This window comes from Balearica regulorum, chromosome 3, assembly GCF_011004875.1.
Source record: "Balearica regulorum gibbericeps isolate bBalReg1 chromosome 3, bBalReg1.pri, whole genome shotgun sequence".
Lineage (NCBI taxonomy): Eukaryota > Metazoa > Chordata > Aves > Gruiformes > Gruidae > Balearica > Balearica regulorum.
In genome coordinates this window covers 34,406,320-34,413,926 of record NC_046186.1, presented here as the reverse complement: position 1 = coordinate 34,413,926, position 7,607 = coordinate 34,406,320, and positions in this window count along the sequence as shown.

The following is a 7,607-nucleotide window of genomic DNA, read 5'->3' as shown; positions in this document are numbered from 1 at the left end:
TGGGAATGTTTGATTCCATGATAAATGAACTAACCTTTGAGTTTAACAGGTCTTCCAGTATTTTTAGCATTTGTCAGGAAGGAAAGCTGCGGGTAAGCAAGCCTACACATTACTAAGATAAGTGAGATAAAGTTCGTATCAGAAGGTAGTGTCTTCTATTAGATCACTTAGAGCGTCTGGGAAAGAGAGACGTGCTTTTAAAACTTCAAACCTCTTCTTTTACGTTATAAGCTCAACCATCACAACTAAAAAACTGCTATCGTGTTTTGTAAGCTGTTACAGTGAGTAGCATCTTAGGAGGGTCTCCCATTTCTCCTATGTACCTGTATGTCAAAAAGCCAAATGTATACTCTGAAATCACATGATCTGAGAGCTATCAAATCAAACAAAACAAATCAAAATCATTCTCAGTCAAACAGTTGTTGGCTGGCCAAATCCTTTCCTGAGACCTGTCATTAAAGATGCTGTCTCTGTTAGTACAAGGACACTGTCCTGAGTTGTTATACTGAAAAAGGTATGTCTGACTTGAAGGAAACGATATATGATTTGGTATTAACACATCTTGCTATTACTGTGCCCACTGGCAGGAAACTGCCACACTAGCAGTAGTGTATTCACCAACAGTGAAGCAGATAATCCTGAAGATATAAAGAGGAACTTGTGGGGATAAGTACTTAAAGAGAAGTTGGTTAGCCTCGTGTTGGTCTCTTTTCTATGAAGAAATATATTGAGCCTTTTTTTTTTAAAATGCATCGGTTTAACAAATCAGACCGCGCTAGACTCGACTCAAAGCTTTGCTACTTTGCCTACTTCATGCTTCACTCATACAAGTTGTTAATATTTCTACAATTCTGTATCTAATGGACTATATATATATATCATTCTGAAAAATAGCCTAAGAAAGGGTTTATTTATTTACACTTGTGATGTGATGGTGTATGTAGTCTGTGCAGAAGTAATTCTTGCCATGTTTAATGCAAGAGTAAAACAATGAGTTATATGTATTTGAATTTCTTGCCCTCCAACCCAGAAGAGTTGCATGTAGCCCCAATAACTGTTTTACATCAGGGTGTTAGTTATTAACATTTTGTAAGAGTCAAATAGCCAGAAAAAGAACTGCAGGAAGACACCAGCAGTTATTTAAATCCCAGTCATGTAGTAAAGGAGGGGGAGCACACAAAGGCATGCCAGAGGATAAAAAATCGCTACCTTGAATGAGAAACTGGAGAGCCTGCCAATTAAATCACCATTGCAACCTTTCTACTTCCCCTCTTTCATAAAGCTGCCATAGTGGTGGTTGGTCATACCTTTTTAAACTAAAACTACATCTATGTGATTCAAATCCTTGACACAGAAATCAGGTTTTTTATCTGACTCAACGTAACACTTGGTAATTTCTAAGAAGGTCCAGTACACATCTGGCCGATGTAGTTCTCAAAAGAGTCATAACTCAATCCAGTGAAAATTGCATTTATTTGAGAAAAGTTATTTCCACGTGAAATTTTAACTGACCTTATCAGTTAAGCAGTGCTGTCCTAAAAGAGTTATGTGTGTTATTTTAGAGAAGTAATTTTCCTTATCCTGTGTAAGCTTCAAAAACGCTGAATTGATTTTTGCTTCTCAGTAGCATACTTAATGAGATTATACATTGGCAATGTTCAGGCCTGGATCAGACACAAAACATGAAAACTCAGGCAGTAGAGTAATTAAAAAGAAGGTTCAGTTACTGATGTACATTTTCAAGTGAATGCAGATTAACTTTAGAATAACGGTAACTTTGCTCTTATTGCAACATCACCTGTGCAAGGTTGCAACATACTGCAAGACAGGGTGTCTGGGAGTTGCCCATGGCATAGCAATGGGAAGAAAGTGTAGCTTATTAAGCCAAAATTCTGTTTGCCTTTCCCTCCGTTAAAGGATAGCCATTTGCTATAGAATAGAGCTGAGTGAAGAGTGGTAAATAGCCTTTCCTAAAGTATTCTTGGAAGGAAATTTCATGAAAGGAATTTCATAAAATCTTTTTAGTAATATAGACTTTCTATATGGCTGCTTCAGAATAGGAAATGAATATATTCATTTTTCTGGTCTTTTCCTAAATTAAATTCCAATGTAGATGCTTAATAAGCTTAGCTCAGCCAGACTTGGATATTATAATGTTTTCTGATGGAAAACATTGTTTTGTTGATGTTTCTCTGACTACCTCTTCTGCTGAAGCATTCTAGCAGTAAATGACTAATCTATTTCTGAATCATCTTTCTAGCTGAGAAGACTTAATAGATGAGGAGCCAGAGGGTTTGTTTGGTTTTGATTTGGGAAGGGGGGATGGAGAGGGATGGTGAAAATTAAAAAAACCTCCAACAATCATCTTTCTCCCACTCCTTTTTCCCTGACCATCTGGGCTTCATGGTAAACAAGAAGCAACAAGTGCCTTCTGTATCTACAAGTTTAAACAGTCTCTGCTGAAGGGGGACAAAAAAAAAGTTTTCCGAGTATTCATTAAAAGGAAATTAAGCAAGAGTCCTGCGACAACTGATAATTTGTAAGCAATTTAGGGAAAACACAATATTCTAAAAATCACAAATAGTTTTTGTAGTGCTAATGTGACAATATGAAGAGAATCATTGCTGTGGCCTTCTTTAAAAGGAAACTGAAATAGAGTATATTTTGCAGCTCAATTCAAGACTGACACTGCCTATCAATGTTTGAGGCATTTGGACAATGCCTTTAATTTGCTTTGACTTTTGGTCAGCCCTGAAGTGGTCAGGCAGTTGGACTAGATGATCATTGTCGGTCCCTTCCAACTGAAATAATCTGTTAGATTCTAAGACCTAAGTCTGCCAGTCCCACGGAGCATTAGGTAGCTCTAATGCTATTTAAGCAAAAACACTTCAGCTGCCTTTTGCATGAAGGGCTGGGGGTGAGGGTGGGGAGAGGAAAAAAAGAAAGAAGGGCATTTCCTTTAATAGCACTGAAAAAGTCAGTGTTCTGAATGATCACAAAATTAAACTGTATGAATGTACAACATGTCACCAAGTGAAATTTGGTTTTGACTTGACTGACTTATGATGCTTTCAAATTTGCATGCTATGTATGGTCAGTGCATCTTGCATGTTTGTTTTGTACAGCTGGGAAGTACATAATAACTTTTAAGGGGAGGGGAAGGTGGTTTTTTCTGTCCAGTAGAAAAGAGGTAATAATGTGTTGCTCTGCTCAGATAGGATGGAAGATAAAGCCCCTAGCAATTATAGAGGAATTCATTATTTGCCACAGTCTGATTTGCCATCAAGTCTCAGTCATTACCTTCATCATAACTGGCATTTATTTTGGACAGTCAAGCACTGCTCTTGCAGTCAGCAGGCCTGATTGCAGGTCTGAGACTGAAGTTGAAGGGTTTTTTAAAATATCCATAACTAGGTAACTGTTTCAACTGCAAGTTGAACTATAAATTCATTTGCAATGGCTATGGAAAGGCTTAATTTCATGTCTGGAATGTTGTTTAGTTAGCGCCATCTTTGTCTTTTTTCTTTCAGATTTAGAGATGTGCATATTTTGGAATCTACTTCCAATGCAGTTACTTATGTTAATATTTTCTGCTCTGAAAAGAGCTTCTGCTTAAGCTTAAAAGTCCTTGTGTGGAGAGAATGAGAAATCAAGATATTTGAATTGTTAATACATAGCTGGTAGAATTGCTAAGCATCTCTGCATGGTTTTGAAGGTAGAGAAAACTGGCAAATACAAGATGTACATAGCAATAGGGAAGGATCACATTGTGGAAGAATATTCACACAAGGATAGCGGTGTTAATTTAACATCTCTCTGTAGAGTCATGTTGATGCCAGTGGTACTTTAAGCAGCTATTGAGAGCTAAGCATCTGCTAAAGTATTTTACTGTAGTATGACCTAAAGCCAAATCTGCAAGGGAGATGGCACGTGGCAAAGCTGTGTTGTCATCCCTAACTGGTAAAGTACATGTTGCCAGCAACAGAACCCACAGTTCTCTGTCACAGGCCTAAGCTCTCCTTCCCATGGGAGAAGTGGGCTTGAATTCCTGCAGGCAGAGAGTGGAAATCAGCCTTGTTCCCCTCCCTGTCACAGATGGGGGAGGATGAAATAATCAGCATTTACTCCCTGTTTTAAGAGAAACTGGCAGCTTTTTTTGTGAACAGCCCACCTCATCAGTCCTGTCATCCTCAAGAGCTGAGAACAAGGACTGCATGATGTTTGTGGAGCTGTGAAAGGTTTAGAAAGAAAATGGGGGTACCGAGTAGCTGTGTATCGAAGGTCTGTGTAGTTGCCTGTGTGCAGCCAGCACCTCTAATGTAAAAAATAGACATATGTGGGCAGAACTGTCTATAGAGCTGGGCAGCAGCTGAGGTTTTGACTACTGCAGTCAAGTGCATGTAAAATATGTTCACTCAAGCTTAGATGTAATAGATATCTATAACTTTGCATGCATTGCTACATTCTTGGGATTCAAATTATCCATTCTTACTGAAACAGGCTGTGAAAATCAATCCACAGCAGTCATCTTCAATCACACTAAAATCACAAGCCACAGAAGCTGTGCTTCCTCCCCCCAGCTCTCTTCTTAACGGGGGTGCTAACTTCAAAGATTACTTTTAACCATTGAAATACCAACTGTATAAAACAAGCGGTCAAAATGCAAGCAACCAGTTTGAATTGCTGGAATTGAATTATAAGCAGCTGGCTTCGCTTCTAACTGAGGATCTAATGCTAAAAAAAAGGCAACAGACCAAAACAAAATTCCAAACTAAATCCATCTGTCTGCTTCTACTCAATGAAAGTTAAATAGTAAGTGTGTCACTTTGAAGCCCAGATGAAAGTTTCACTGTTCAGAGAACGTGCAACTTGTACAAACACACTTTTATAAAGGCAGATGTGTTCCTACAGGAGGCAAAAATAAATCTCTCTACAGGTTTCCTCTTCCTCTGTGCCTGTTTTAATTCTTTTGAATCACAAAATATGACGCAAAATCACAACCGCATGCACAGATGGCTGGTTAATGTGCAGCTCCTGTTGTTCTGAGGAGGTTGCCGTTTGACTCCTGTCTTTTCAGCTGAGTCATGAACTATAACTATGCGGTTGTACATTTCTTTGTCTCAGCGTGCCAGGCAAGGAGGCTGCTGTTCAGAGCAGCTATCTCTGGCAGCGAGGAAACACAAAAGCGGGGATTTAGAGTGCGTGGTGGGGCAGTGCTGAGCTGGTGCATGCTTCTGCAACAATGGAGAGAGAACCATGGCGGGCCTCTGTCCCAGCATAGCAGTCCTCAGCCAGCACCCCCTCTCCTACAAGCCACCCAGGAGGCAGTTCACGCATGTCTAAGAAGGCACAGAGGACAAATATAGATAAGGCACTAAAAGGATTCGAGGCAATCGGATGGAAATAATTTCTCCTAAAATGCTGATCCTTCAAAAATCTCAAGATCAGCAAGTCAATTAACTTGGTCAATAAAGATCATGTATTTTCACTTTTTTGCATAGTGCCTTTACTGCACTTGATTTTGATCTGAGAACTACTTGCAAAGAAATCTACCAGACCTTCTCAAATAGCCATAAGTCATGCCCCAAAGTATCCTCCGAGGCCCCTCCACCCCCATGTGCAGTTTGTTTGAAATCACTGCCTCCAGTTGTAATTGTGTCCTAGAGCCTTTGCTTTAAATGAAAATGGCTTCAAGTTGAACCCTAACCTTTATTATCATCCTCAAAAGGAAAGGGGCTCAGTGATAGTTCTGCTCCTGTAAAGGTTTGAGTAGACCTACTTGACTCCTTCAGAGAAAAAAATGACCTTAACTAGGTAGGCAGAAATGTATTGGCTAGTGATACGTTGATGAAGTATGAAGAGCTAGTCTTTAAGTGTCCAGTGTTTTCCATCTGAGTGACTTCAAATGTTTCCCAAGTATCTTGGCATTTTAGTGCCTTATCACTTTTGCTCATGAGATGTTGTAATATAACAGACAGCTACTTGGAAGAGATGGGGGCGGGGGGGGCAGTTGGAGAGCAGGAACCAGTACTGTGTGTCACTTGCTGCTCTTCAAAGCCTCTGTACCATGAGAGGTACTTCTGCAGATGAGGGTCTGCAGCTCCAAACCTTTAGAAAAATCAGCAATTGGCTTGTGATTGTTAGATTAGCAGGTTTATCTGCTTCCAGTCCTAGATAGCTGAGATGTGAAAGTGAACAGCTGTCTCTCATTTTTCTTTGTCAGGCTAAATATACAGTTGGTTCCATCGTGGAAGGTTCTCACATCTAGAAAATAGGTAACACAGGAGGGGTACCAAAAGCTAAACACTGGATAAGTGTTTAACACTAAGTCTGAAAAGGGGGAGGCTCTGGCACAGCGATAAGCAGCGTCACTGGGAAGGGATTCTAGCCATGGGGTAATGCTTCCTCCAGCAAAGGCATTTGGCCAGTGCAGTCTCTGTTGTCTGCATAAAATCAGCTTCACATTTTATATATCGGCTAAGTTAAAAATGACAGACTTTAAAGGATATCAATATGATGCAAGTCTAGTTTTTCAGTTAAGTGACAAATTGGCAACTATGTAATTAATTTCCAGTATAGAGTAATTCTGCTTGGTATTTGGGGAAAAGAAAATAGTACCCAAACTCTTATTTTTTGTGTAGCATGTGACTCAATCATGTGACTCTTCCTAATAAGCAGATATTTGATTTAACATCCACACACTGCAGCTATTCACTTTTAAAATTCAACAAACAAAGTATAATATATGAGAAAAGGCAGGTATAGTGTTTATATATATATACATGGGATTAAATTGTCTTGCTTAGCAAGGAGGGGGAAATTAAAAGACAGAAGTTTGTGTATTGTATACTGCAAGTGGTATTGCTCACAGTAATTCCTAGTGTAGGTGAGTTGTCTCTTAGAGTTTCAGTCAGTTTATGACTTCCAGAGCCAAGTGATGAATTTATTCTGTTTAATTTTTCTTTATTTCAGCTCACCAAGCCTTCTGCCATTTTATTCCACCAAACTATGGAGGTGAAAACCTTAAAATCACTGCAACTGTGGCTAGTTTTACATCTGCATTTCATCTTACTTTCACTGTGATCAGGGACTTCCTGTTGCTTTCTCTCCTCTGGTTGAGAGGGCTCAGGATGGTTACTTTGTGTCTGTGTGCTAACTTTTTAAAAAAAAAAAAACAAACAACCCTGTAGTTTCTGTTACTTTCTCAACAAATGTAGCACTGCAGTAGAAAGTACATATGCCTCAAATTAACCAGAAAAAATGTGGTTATACTAATAAATGTTTTGCATGCAGCTCCAGCTGCAGTAATATGAGACCTGCTTTATAATTCATCCACTGGGAATTTTGTGTCTATTTTGAAACCTCTGACATGTGCCTATTAGAAGGTAACTGAGAACTGTATACTGACACTCAAGTACAGTGATGACAGATCACTTTTTTTAAACCTTGTGGGTACTTTTGGACTGAGACTTGCCTAGCATGTTGTAAGAACAACAGGATTATAAATCATGCTTAATCACCGTGGCTTAGCGTGAAAACCAGTTCCACTGTTGCTGGGATGCTAGCAGGAGCGATTTTTGTTCTGTTGAGAGCAGCTGGATAGAACC